Source organism: Nomascus leucogenys, chromosome 18, assembly GCF_006542625.1.
Source record: "Nomascus leucogenys isolate Asia chromosome 18, Asia_NLE_v1, whole genome shotgun sequence".
NCBI lineage: Eukaryota > Metazoa > Chordata > Mammalia > Primates > Hylobatidae > Nomascus > Nomascus leucogenys.
The window spans coordinates 2700856-2714304 of record NC_044398.1 but is presented as its reverse complement, the minus strand read 5'-3'; the positions used below and the strand labels follow the sequence as shown (position 1 = coordinate 2714304).

Here is a 13449-nt window from a genome sequence, read left to right as displayed (position 1 = left end):
AATAGCTGATAACAAAATTTAAAAAATTAAACTAATATTTTACCCATGGACACATACATATATTATTTACCCAATATATTTATTTATTCTTGAGTATATTTTGCTACTTAATTTTCTTCTGTACTCTCTTCTGAATTTACCTGTTTGCTGGTACTTATGCCATTTTTAAAATTATAAACTCCAGGAAGGCTAAGCCTCATGTATTTAATCTTCTTTGTTACTGCTATAAGCACAATGTCTCAAATGTGGGCACTTATTCTATACGCCATTTGAAGGCAGTAACATAAATGTACTCTTCAAACTTAATAGCTAAAAGCATATCTCATTTGGATTTGAACTTTGAAAGGTGCTAGTAAATACATTTGTCACATGAGTGGCAGGATGAGGTCAAATACTAAAAGAGAAAAGAATTCTATACACATGTAAGCTTTTGTAGAACAACATGCATGCATTAAATTACTATAATTTGACCTGAGTTTGTAAGAGGGTAAACCTTTATAATACATTCACTCTTCACATCTATTAGTAAGAGTTCAGGTGTATTTTTTTTTTTAAATTATCTACTGGCCAATAGGGAGTGCCCAGCATTCAGAAAAGCAGTTAATGCTGTCAAAGAGTTAGCTGGGACAACCAAAGATCATGTGCTAAGGAACAGAAGCTAAGCCACAGCGGGACAGTACAGACTTAAGTACTTCCAACAGTACAGGATGACCTCTTCAGGACAGCAGACACTGCATGACTTCTGTTAACAGTCTACACTTAACTTGCAGAGATCTGCATGTGATACCCAGTTCCTAGGCAATCCCATGCAACAAACATGCACTTGCAACAAAAATGCACATGTATTCTTCTTACTCCAAATCCACACACATTTTATGCATTGCATTTCTCTTCACAATAAATGTTTTTAAAAATTGATATTCTATCACTGAAAAATATCTAAACTCCTTAGACTAAAGGATATCAATAATTGTTCGGAATTATAAGTGGATGAAGGCAGGCTTATTTCTTAATTTATACTGATTTTAAATTTCTGTCATCATCCCCTTCCCATCAACACCCTTCTCTCAATATTTTCCTTTATTGGACTTTTACTCATCCTTCAGGAAATCTTTCCTGGTCCCTTTCAAATGCAGTCCCATGTGGCCTTCCTGTGCTTTAAAACGTGAGGCACTTTGTTCCTGCTGGGTGTTCAAAATAGATGTATATTTGTCATAATTTTACCATATCACAGCTCCTTAAAAGTGGTAATGTCTGTTTCACATACGGCACTTTGCAGAGCACTGTGTACAATATTTATTGAGCAAAATGTATAAAAGACATACTTTAGCTAAAATAATCAAATGAGTCAACATTTGGAAGGTGTAAATAACTCAGTGAACCAATATCTTCCAAATGACTAGAGCATAATGTTACAAAATAACGCATGGGTAAAAAATGCATTCAAAGTACGATATAGACCAATGCATTTAAATGTAACAGAAGATAAAAAGTTCACTGATATAGTTTCAGAGTCAAGGTTGCAATTTAAACTTAAGAAACTACAACTTGGAGAATTGTAGTGTAGTATCAAAGAATATTCACAATTTTCTGAAAAGGTTATTAAAATAGTTCTCATTTTTCTAACTGAATATCTTTATGAGGCCAGATTTTCTTCACACACTCTAACTAAAATAATATATGCAAACAGGTTGATTACAGAAACAGATATAAATGCTGGTCTTTTATTGAGCCAGAAATTAAAAAGATTTATAAAAATGTAAAATGATAATACTCTTTTCACTGCTTTTTTTTTGAAAACAATCATTTCCCCTAAAAGTATTATTTGTATTAACATGTTTATATGTAACATGTTAACAGATTTATTATTGTTATTTAAAAGTGAATTTAAAAAGCCTGTCCCAGTTGTAATTTTTATTTTTATATTTATATATTTTTTATTATACTTTAAGTTCTAGGGTACATGTGCACAATGTGCAGGCTTGTTACATACGTATACATGTGCCATGTTGGTGTGCTGCACCCATTAACTCATCATTTACATTAGGTATATGCATGGGCAAGGACTTCATGTCTAAAACACCAAAAGCAATGGCAACAAAAGCCAAAATTGACAAATGGGATCTAATTGAACTAAAGAGCTTCTGCACAGCAAAAGAAACTACTATCAGAGTGGACAGGCAACCACAGAATGGGAGAAAATTTTTGCAATCTACTCATCTGACAAAGGGTTAATATCCAGAATCTACCAAGAACTCCAACACATTTATAAGAAAAAAACAAACAACCCCATAACAAGTGAGTGAAGGATACGAACAGACACTTCTCAAAAGAAGACATTTATGCAGCCAACAGACACATGAAAAAATGCTCATCATCACTGGTCATCAGAGAAATGCAAATCAAAACCACAATGAGATACTATCTCACACCAGTTAGAATGGCGATCATTAAAAAGTCAGGAAACAACAGGTGCTGGAGAGGATGTGGAGAAATAGGAACACTTTTACACGGTTGGTGGGACTGTAAACTAGTTCAACCATTGTGGAAGACAGTGTGGCGATTTCTCAAGGATCTGGAACTAGAAATACCATTTGACCCAGCCATCCCATTACTGGGTATATACCCAAAGGACTATAAATCATGCTGCTATAAAGACACATGCACACATATGTTTATTGTGGCACTATTCACAATAGCAAAGACTTGGAACCAACCCAAATGTCCATCAATGATAGACTGGATTAAGAAAATGTGGCACATATACACCATGGAATACTATGCAGCCATAAAAAATGATGAGTTCATGTCCTTTGTACGGACATGGATGAAGCTGGAAACCATCATTCTCAGCAAACTATTGCAAGGAGAAAAAGCCAAACATGGCATGTTTTCACTCATAGGTGGGAATTGAACAATGAGAACACTTGGACACAGGAAGGGGAACATCACACACTGGGGCCTGTTGTGGGGTCAGGGGAAGGGGGAGGGATGGCATTAGGAGATATACCTAATGTAAATGATGAGTAATTTTTAATATAGTAAATATCTCACATACGCAAAAGCTTTTTCAGTTCCTTAGTAATTTAAGAGTACGAAAGAGTCTTGAGACCAGTCTGAGAGCAACTATTCTTCATCTACAGACACTCCTTGACTTATTGTGGGTAACATCTTATACACCCACTGTGAGTTAAAAATATCATTAAGTTGAAAATGCACTTAACACACCAATCCTACTGGACATCATAGCTTAGCTTAGCCTACCTTAAATGTGCTCAGAACACTGACATTAGCGTACAGTTGGGCAAAGTCATCAAACACAAAGCCTATTTTATAATAAAGTGTTGAATATCTCATGTAATTTATTGAATACTGTACTGAACGTGAAAAACAGAATTGTTTCACATCATTGTAAAGCTGAAAACTCAGAGGTAGAACCATCATAGGTCAGGGCCACCTGTATACCTAGAAAGAGAATTGCTAGGTTGTAGGGTATGCACATATTGAACTTTAAAGTGTTTTTCCATAGTGATTGCTCCAAGTGCTCTCATAAGTAGTTATTATATAACTTTCCACTGCTCTACTCTCTCACCAAAAACACAATTTTCATTTAACGAATTTAAAAAATAAACAAAGTATAGATATAAACACACAGAAAAAAATTCTTAAAAATTGTGAGACCTAAATGCTATGTATAGGTCATGTATCAGTTTCTTAGAATTCTAAGTTTTATTTGAACTTAGGAAGACATATCTGGTATCTTTTTGGTAGTTTATAAAACAGCTTTATTGACATATAGTTGACATTAGAATTGCACATATGTAAAGTGTACTATTTGATAAGTTTTGACAAACCTATACACTCATAAAACCATCACCAAAAATAAGATAATGAACATATCCATCACCTCCAATGGTTTCCCCATACCCTTTAAAAATTCCTCTATCTCTTCTCCTGCTGTCCCTTAGCAAACATCAATTTGCTTTCAGTCAATATAAATTAGTTTGCATATTCTAAATCTTATGTGAAGGGAATAAAACTTTTTTCTTGAGAGGGAATGTCTGGATTCCTTCAGTTAGCTAATTACTTTGAGATTTATCCATGTTATCAAATGTATCAATAATTCATTCCTTTTTATTGTGGAGGTACTGCATTATATGAACATACAAAAATTATTTATTCATTCACCTGTTGATGAACAATTAAGGGTGATTCCAGTTTTTGGAGATTACAAATAAAGCTGTTATGAATATTTACATATATCTATTTATACGGACATATGCCTTCATTTCTCTTGGGTAATTTTCTAGAAGTAGAATAGTTGAGTCATTTTTAAGTAAACATTTAATTTTAGGAAACTGCTTTCAGAAAGCTGTTTTTCAAACTACCAAAAAGATACCAGATATATCTTCCCAAGTTCAAATATTTAATTTTAGGAAACTACTTTGTTGCCTGATGGCATTTCTACCATGTTACATGACCACCAGCAGTGTATGAGCATTCTAGTTGCTCTACATCTCTGCCAAGACTTGATATGGTCTTTTTTTTTTTTTTTTCCTATTCTAACAGGTATGTTGTGGTATCTCTCGGTGGTTTTTCTTTGCATTTCCCTAATGACTACAATGGCATTAAACATTTATGTCATGAGCTTTTCATTTGTTTATTTGCCATTGGTATACATTCTTTTCCTAATTTTATTGGATTATTTTATTATTGAGTTATTCTGGATCAAGTCCTCCATCATACATGTGACTTGCAAATATTTCCTCTAAGTCTATGACTTCCCTTTTCATTTTCATAACCGTGTCTTTGAAAGAACAGAAATTTTTAATTATGATGAAGTCCTATTTACGGAGGCTTTCTTTTAAGAAATCTTTGCTTAATCCAAGGTCACAAAGATTTTCTACATTTCTTCTACACATTTTATAGTTTTAGGGTTGTACGTACGCTTAGGTCAATAATACATTGTTAGTTTTTATAAATGGCATGAGGTATGGATGTTTCATTTTTCTGCATACGGATATCAAATTGTTCCAACGCCATTTGCTGAAAAAATTATTCTTTCTCCACTGAATCGCCTTTGCATCTTTGTCAAAAATAAATGGACCACAAATCTTTGAGTCTCTTTTAGGACTCTTTATTCTGTTCTGTTGACCTTTTGTCTGTCTTTATACCAATACCACACTATTTGATTACTATAAATTTATCATAATTCATAAAATCAGATAGTGTTAGCCCTCCAAGTTTATTATATTTTTTTCAAAATGGTTTTTGGCTCTTTTAGGTCCTTTGTATTTCCGATGAGTTTTAGACTGAGCTTATCAACTTTAACAACAACAAAAAAGGCTTCTGGGATTTTGAATGGGATTATGTAGACTCTATAGATCAATTTGGGGTAAACTGGCATCTTAACAATATTGAGTTTTACAATCCATGTGCATGGTCTGTCTATTGATTTTGGTCTTTAATTTCTCTCAGCAATGTTTTGTTCTTTTCAGTCTTACACATATTTTGCCAGATGCATTCCTAATGTTTTATACTTCTTCAAGATACGGGGATATTTATTTTTCATTTTAGTATCCAAATGTTCTTGCCAATATTGAGAAATATAAATGATTTCTGTATCTTGATCTTGTATCCTGAAACTCTGCTAAACTTGCTTATCAGTTCTTTTTGGTAGAGCTCATCACATTTTCTGCATGCATGATCATGTTACTTGTGATAAATTCAGTTTTACTTTGCCTGGTGTTCAATATACTGACAACACTTATTTAATATGCTTTTGTCCAGTGTTTTGGTTGTCTCAGGCATGAGTGAAAATAAAGACAATCTCACTCTGCTACTTGTTACCCCATCTTGCCACAAAGTATCAGTCTCTCTTTTTGGTAGTTTGAAGCAATTGAAAATTAATCTTAGAAAATCTCTCTAAGGTGAGATAGATCATAAATAAGAGAATGAAGGAAATAGGTATAAGTAGAAAGACAACTTTAACTTTCAGGAGTTATAAATAATTGTTCACTAAAACAAGAAAATAGCAACAAATCTAAACAGTTCTCAAATTTGCGGTCACCTGCTTCTTTTCCCACCACTATATGAGATTGTCAATCACTTAAATCCTAGGAAAAGATAGCTCTTTATGACAGGGTCCTTGTTATCTGTTGCTTGGACTGCTCTATAAACTCTTCTCTGAGTCATCTCCAGCACAACTAGATACTTTTGTGAAAAATTAATTACCCATGTGTGCCCTTCTGATCATAGCTGTCACTTGCTCAAAACCCCCTGGGGCCTCCTGCTGTCCATTTAACAAAATATAAATGTCTGAAGTATGTACTTTATACCTTATATTTTGAGTATACGGCCTCTCATCAGAAGACTCAGCCACCTTACTAATCTTTTCTCTGATACAAATTGTGCCAACAAAATTATTATGATATCTTTACATGCTATTCTCATTGCCTAGAACGTATCTGCCTTCACCCTATAGAGAGCCCATCTCTCAAGATCAATCTCAAATACTATATTCTCCATGAAGTCTTTTCTGATATTATCTTCAAATAGAAGAGAGGCTTTGATTTTCTCTTCCGTGCAAGTAAGGCAAAGGACATGGGACTGGGGGCAAGAGGCCTAGTTCACAATCTCACTCTGCTACTTATGGACAAGTTAATTTGACCACTCTGCAGCTCCATTTTTTTTCACCTAGAAATAAGGATACTATTAACTATTTTATGTGATGAACACTGTCATTTGTGGTCATTATCACCCTACATGACTCTACTGTAGTCCTTATTACACAGAATTATCACTGTTAGTCAACATAGGTCTCTCCCCGACTGGAGCTCAAGGTCTAACAGGTAATAAGGGGGCCATATCTGTATTTATGGATCCCTAGTACCTACCACAGGTCTTCATGTATAAAAGACACTTAGTAAATGAAAGATGGCTATAACTGGCTTGTCATATGTCTGTATCTAAAATACTTTCATACTAAAACTAATAGTAGATATTATAGGCCAATTCTTTCAATAACTCTTACTAGACATAATCAACAAATTAGAAAGAGTTACTTTCTATTTCATTGTTATGTATACTTTTATCAGCAGCCTAATTTAGGAAAGTATCCTCTCTTCCATTTTAAAATCTCTCCCTAAGTTTAATTATATGACTCTGTAAAACCCCACTAGTACAGCAATTTTCCTTTGCACAAATGTCAGAAAGGGGAACAAAAATTGGTCATTCTTTTATTTTATAATCATCATGTAAACTTGAGCTTCCACAAAGAGAAATGAGAAACTGTAGACCAAAGTCCAAGGTCACACTAAAATGCAATTTTAAAATATTCCTGTCACATAATAATAGCTCAGAATATTTACCATATGGACAAGCTTATATATATATGCAAGATTATTCATTGTAATTCTTTTAAATTTACATCTCCTTCCTTCCTTCTTCCCTTTCTGTTATGGACTGAATATTTGTGTCCCCTCAGCCAAATTCATATGTTGAAATCTACCCCCAATGTAATGGTATTAGGAGAGGAAGACTGTGGGAAATGATTATGTCATGAGAGTAGAGGCCTCATGAATGGGATTCGTATCTTATAAGAGAGTCCCCAGAGAGCATACTAGTTCTTTCCACCATTCAAGGGCACAATGAGAAGTCAGCAGTGTGCAGTACAGAAGAGACACCTCACCAAAACCTGACTATGCTGGACTTCCCATCTCTAGAACTGTGAGAACCAAGTTTCTGTTGTTTATAAGCATCTAGTCTATGATGTTTTCGTAGCCCCTGCAAACTAATATCCATTGTACCTCCCTCCCTTCCTCCATCCCTCCCTTCCTCCGTCCCTCCCTTCTAGTTAACAACAATCAAAGAGTTCAAACTTGCAAACATTTGTAAACAGAAATAAATTGTTGCTATCTGGACAATACGAACAAGTGATACAGATGATTCAGATGTTTTTCTTCTTGGGTTCAGCACAAATGACAGACATTAACATTGCCTCACCAACAGCTATTTCCTTCCCTCTTCTTCTCTGCCAGCAGAATCCTGCCCCCATCCCTTCTCTGCCCATCAGAAAGGCCAAAATGCCAGACAGGTGCAATCCAGGCTTCCCTTGTAGCTAGATATGTAAGCAGCAGTCTGCTGAGGTCACTTGGGAAAACTTTTTCTTTCATAATAAACAGAGTTGTTATTAATATAACAGAATGGAAACATGTATCTTCTCCTTCAAGAATGTAGTTGTGTATGCATGTGATGTCATGGCCATCTCAACAGGAGGACAGACTTCAACTATGAAGATAGCAGATGGGAGTTATAGAAAGCACCTGGGTCTGAATCATGGTTTTTTTTTTGTTTGTTTGTTTTAATTTTTTGTTTGTTTGTTTTTTGTTTTTTTCTTAACTGAAAATCAAACCCTGGAAGTACCCTTGCTGGGGACTTCTTGTTAAGAAAGACAATAGGCTGGGTGTGGTGGCTCACGCATATAATCCCAGCACTTTGGGAGGCTGAGGCAGGCGGATCACTTGAGGTCAGGAGTTTCAAACCTGACCTCAGCCTGGCCAACCTGGTGAAACCCTGTCTCTACTAAAAATACAAAAAAGTTAGCCAGGCATAGTGGTGGGCACCTGTAATCCCAGCTAATTGGTTGGCTGAGGCAGGAGAATCGCTTGAATCAGGGAGGCAGAGGTTGCTGTGAATGGACATAGTACCACTGCACTCCAGCCCAGGCAACAGAGCGAGATTCTGTCTCAAAAAAAAAAAAAAAAAGGAAAGATAATAAATAATTTTATTGTTTTGTCCTTAGTTGGAGTATTCTGTTATTTGCAACCAAATGCATGCTAAGTAATACAAGCTACAACAAAACACCAAAGAAAAGGAACCAGACCTATAGCCTCTCAAGTATCTTCCAGCTCTAAGTTTCTCTGAGTATCTTACTGCTCCTCAAAATCTCAAGGCTTCTATGCTTTCAAAGAATGTTCAAAATTCTAGTAGTATCTTCCTGTGGGATAAGAGCCCTTTGCCTAAGTTCAGTTTCAGGTGAGTTGGTTACAGATATTTAATGGGTTATATTTTGGGAAGCAGAAAGGGGCTATCTTTTTCCCATGTGGAATGAAGACCTAACAATGTGAAACAATTTTATAAAATATAAATTCTGCGTATTGAAGTTCTGAGGTAACATGGGAAAGACAGGGAAATCATCAGAACAAGAATCTAAAGAGGATATTGGACATTTCATGCACTTCCTAGAAGGGAGGCTAAGGAGAGGTACTGGGTGAACTGTGCAAGTCTAGGCAAGACTGAGCTAGAGGGGCTCTCCACTGTCAAATGAAACAACTATTGAGGGTTTAGGTGGGACGGATACCTGAAGGGGAGGTGCTGAGAACTGTATAAATGAGAATAAAGGAGGGGAAAACAAGAATAAGAAGTGATAACCTTTAATTGCTAACTGCAGATAATGGATGAATAGGGCAAGTAGGAAAAGAATAGACACCTTCTAAGCTTATAGAGGTAAAGGGGAGCAGCTTATAAATATGCCTAATACGATAAATTTTATTTGTAGAATTTAACAACAGATATCCTTCCTCAAATAAATTCTTCTTTAAATAGAAAGATGTGAGCTTTAAAATACATTATTTACTTTAGTTAATACAGCTGAATAAATACTTGTATTTTTATATTAACATGTGAACTTTAATGTAACATTATTTACTTTAGTTGATATAGCTGAATAAATACTTGTATTTCTTCATTAACGTGAACTTTAAGGTAATCTAGTTTCTAAACTATTTCAATAACTTCTTTCATCTTGAAGAAAATACATATACTTTGTAATTTTTTGTAGTTCTCTGTGGAAATATATGCTACAAAAATTCTCTTACACTATTTGTTCTCCAATAGGATTTTGGCAGATTCAAAATTAGGAAATGTAGCATACATCACAGTTACTGAGTTAAGGTTTTGGAGCCAGATGAGACCTACTTCAATTACCTTATATTATTTAATACTGTGTGAACTTGAGCAAAGTTGCCTCTCTTAACCTCCATTTCTTTATTACCGTAAGGGAGATAATAATAGCACCTACCTGACAGCTGTTTTACTAAACTGGGTAATGCAAGCAAACTATATAGCACAGAGCCTGATACACTTGAAGGAACACACACACACACACACACACACACACACACACACAGTTATAATTAGATTCATCCTTTGGTTGCCTATGTCAAAAAAGATTTGGCCATGGCAGGAGGATTGCTTGAGGCCAGGAGTTCGAGACCAGACTGGGCAAACTGGCTAGACATCATCATCTCTACAAAAAGTCCTAGCTGCTGGGAGGCTGAGGTGGGAAGATCACTTGAACCCAGTAATTCAAGGTTACAGTGAACTATGACTGCCTCACTGCACTCCAACTTGGGCAACAGAGCAAGACCCTATCTCAAAAAAAAAAAAAAAAGAATGTGGCATACTTTGTTGATTAATATATTAATTCATTAACACATTTTTATTTAGTGCCTACTACGTGCCAGGCACTGTTCTACCTGTTATCTAGATATAATAGCAGTGAACAAAACAGACAGTGTCTGCCTTCATGGAGCACACAGTCTAATGGAGGAAACAGGCAGACAACTAGATATACAATGTTGAGCACAGATAATGTTACGAAAAATAAAAAAGTAAGAAGATAAATAGATAGCGGATACTGCTTCAGATAGGGTGATCAGAAAAGGCCTCCCCAAGGAAATGAAATTTAAAGTGGTCTAAATGTAGTGAGAAAGCCAGCGATTCAGTCATCTTGGGAAGGAACATTCCAGGCAGAGGAAAGCAGCAAAAGCAAAGGTCCTAAGGCAAGGGCATGCCTGATGGATTCAAGAAAGAACCAGAAAGCCAGTGTAACTGGAGAAGAGCAAGCAAGGGACAGAGTGGCAGACAGAGAACCGACCAGTTCCAGACAACTCTGTGCATTATAGGTCACAGAAGGGACTTGATATTTCATTCAAAATGTAATGGGAAGCTGCTAGAGGGTTTTGGTCAGGGGAGTATTGTGACTCAAGTTTTATTTTGAAGAATTACTATGGTGGCTATATGGAGCAAAGGCTCAGTAGGGAAAGGGGGGTCAGGCAGACAAATAAAAGAGGTTATTTTAATAGTTCAGGTGAGTGGTGATAAGGAGCTTATATTAGTGTGGCAATGGGATAGAGGCGGGAAAACAAAAGGTAGGATTCTGGATATTCCAAAGGCAGAGCCAAGAGGAATAGCTGATAGATTTGACGTGGGGAAGAGGACATAAGATACCAAAAGGAACAAAGAATGATAAGCTTGCAGCCCCTGAACAACTGGACAAAATACCTTTTGTACACTCTTTGGAAAAAGGAAAGAAAAACACTGTAGGTGAACCGTGCTTGTATCTAGTTCATGTTTCTCTTTCCACCCACTTCCACCTAGTTGTCACTCTCTTCCTTGACTTCATTCCCAACCACAGGAGACTCCATGCCTTGTGCAATGTTTGAGACACATCCAAAGGGATATCTACTTTCTACAGAGCATATAAGAGGGCACCCTCAAAGTTATGTCAGTCATTTCAGAATCACTGGCAAGCTATACCCCAAAATGCTCTCAATGTAGACCAGTCTGAGGTACAGGCATCAGCAACACTTCAAAATGAACATTATAAATTACTGATTATGATTCTTCTGACCACGAACTCACAGAGCTCCAAAGAGCCAGCAAAATTTCCAGCCACCTGCATGAGTCTGAAACTAGGGCCATGCACCACTATTACTTCAGAAGGGGATGGTGGAGAGAAGCTGCCCGTGTGCCAAATATTGTCACTCCTTAGGGTAGTAGAAAATTATTTAGACAAAAATTGGAAATTTATATTTTTGTCTTTTAGGGTTTGTGTACAGCTTGTTGTGGCATTAACAATGTGACCTCAAGCAAGTCACTTGATTTCCTTATCCTACAGTTTTCTGTGACGTAGAAATAATACATGCATGCCAGCTGTAATACTATATTGCTTTTATATTTTATCCTCTTTTGAATGTTTTCTTATAAATTGTCATGGGATTCTCAAAAGAACTCTGTGCTTTAAGAATCTGAAATTTATAGGAATAGAACTTTAAAAGGATAAGTAAAAACACAGATCATTCTATAGGGGTGGAAGATGACCATTTGTAACAGACTACTGAAACAGAAGATCTTGGTGTTCTGGGCAATCCACAAAGAATCTCAAGCCAGTTCTCTAAGCTGGCAGTAATTGCTGGAAGGATGGCCTTTGCTGACTTCGTTGCTAGGGAGATTTTAGAAGATATGAGCAGCTTGGGTTACTGATTTCCTGCTACTGCCACACAATGATCAATTACCATATCTAGTCTTCAAGTACGTCAGGTAAATTAACACATGTCCTATTTACATGACAGCCTTGAGGTTTTTTTCTTTTTCAAAGAATCTTGAACTAAACTTCAGGAGTTTACATTCAAATTATCTCCAAAACAGTATTTTAGGTGTCTCTAGAGAATAACTTACCATATTGGTTAACTTACCATCTCCCAACACCGACTGACCAGCCCTGAATGTCTTTTAAAAATATCTAACCCTCATGCTCTAACCACAACCCATCACTTCCTACTCTATCCTCAGAAAAGAATAGCTATTTTATCCTTATTTAACTCCTTATATTCAATACTTCCTGGTAGAGTGCTCTCAAGCCATAAAAAAAATCAGCGTTTCATAAATGGGACTCAAACAGCAGACACAAGGCATCAGTTTTCTGTTCCAATCAAGCTGCCTACCCACGCACGTGAAACTTATGTTTCCTAAAAATAAATAGTTCAGAAATGGCAACTGCACTGTAGGCATTTGGGACTTTTCTCCTTTGCTGTATCTATAACCTAATCTCTAAGATGTCTCTCAAATTCTTTGCTATTTTTCATTCCAAGGCTATCACAGGACTGGATCTAACCTTCTACCTTCCACTCCTGCTCCTCCCCTACTGAGAATCCTTGGCACCATCTCCCAGCATTATCCCACCTCTTTGGCCTTACCAAAGCCTTACTGTTATTATTCTTGATGGCCCTCATCTTACTTCCTAGGAGGAATCATCCAATAAAAATCCAAGTCTGTTTTCTCTTGGAAGTACCAAGGAATACAACTTTAGTTCTCAGTACATCATTTTACTTTACTGCAGGATTTAAGTAAAAAGAAAGAGAGAATATCTAAGTGAAATGAAAAAAAATACAGCTGGCCTTCTGTATCCACAAAGTCCACATCCTCAGATTTAACCAAACTCAGACGGAAAATATTTGAAAAGAAAACCACCACACACACACACAAAAATACAACAATTAAAAAAATACAAATAGAAAACCAATATCGGATAACAAATATTTATATAGCATTCCCATTGTGTTAGGTATTATAAGTAATCCAGGAATGACTTAAAGCATACAGGAG

General features: G+C 36.1%; 1 protein-coding gene across 10 annotated transcripts in view; it reads right to left on the bottom strand.

Annotated features, from left to right (window-relative positions):
- Window positions 1–13449, bottom strand: part of SNAP91 (synaptosome associated protein 91) — a 159664-nt gene that overhangs the window by 115686 nt on the left and 30529 nt on the right. The gene's annotated exons all lie outside the window — the stretch shown is intronic.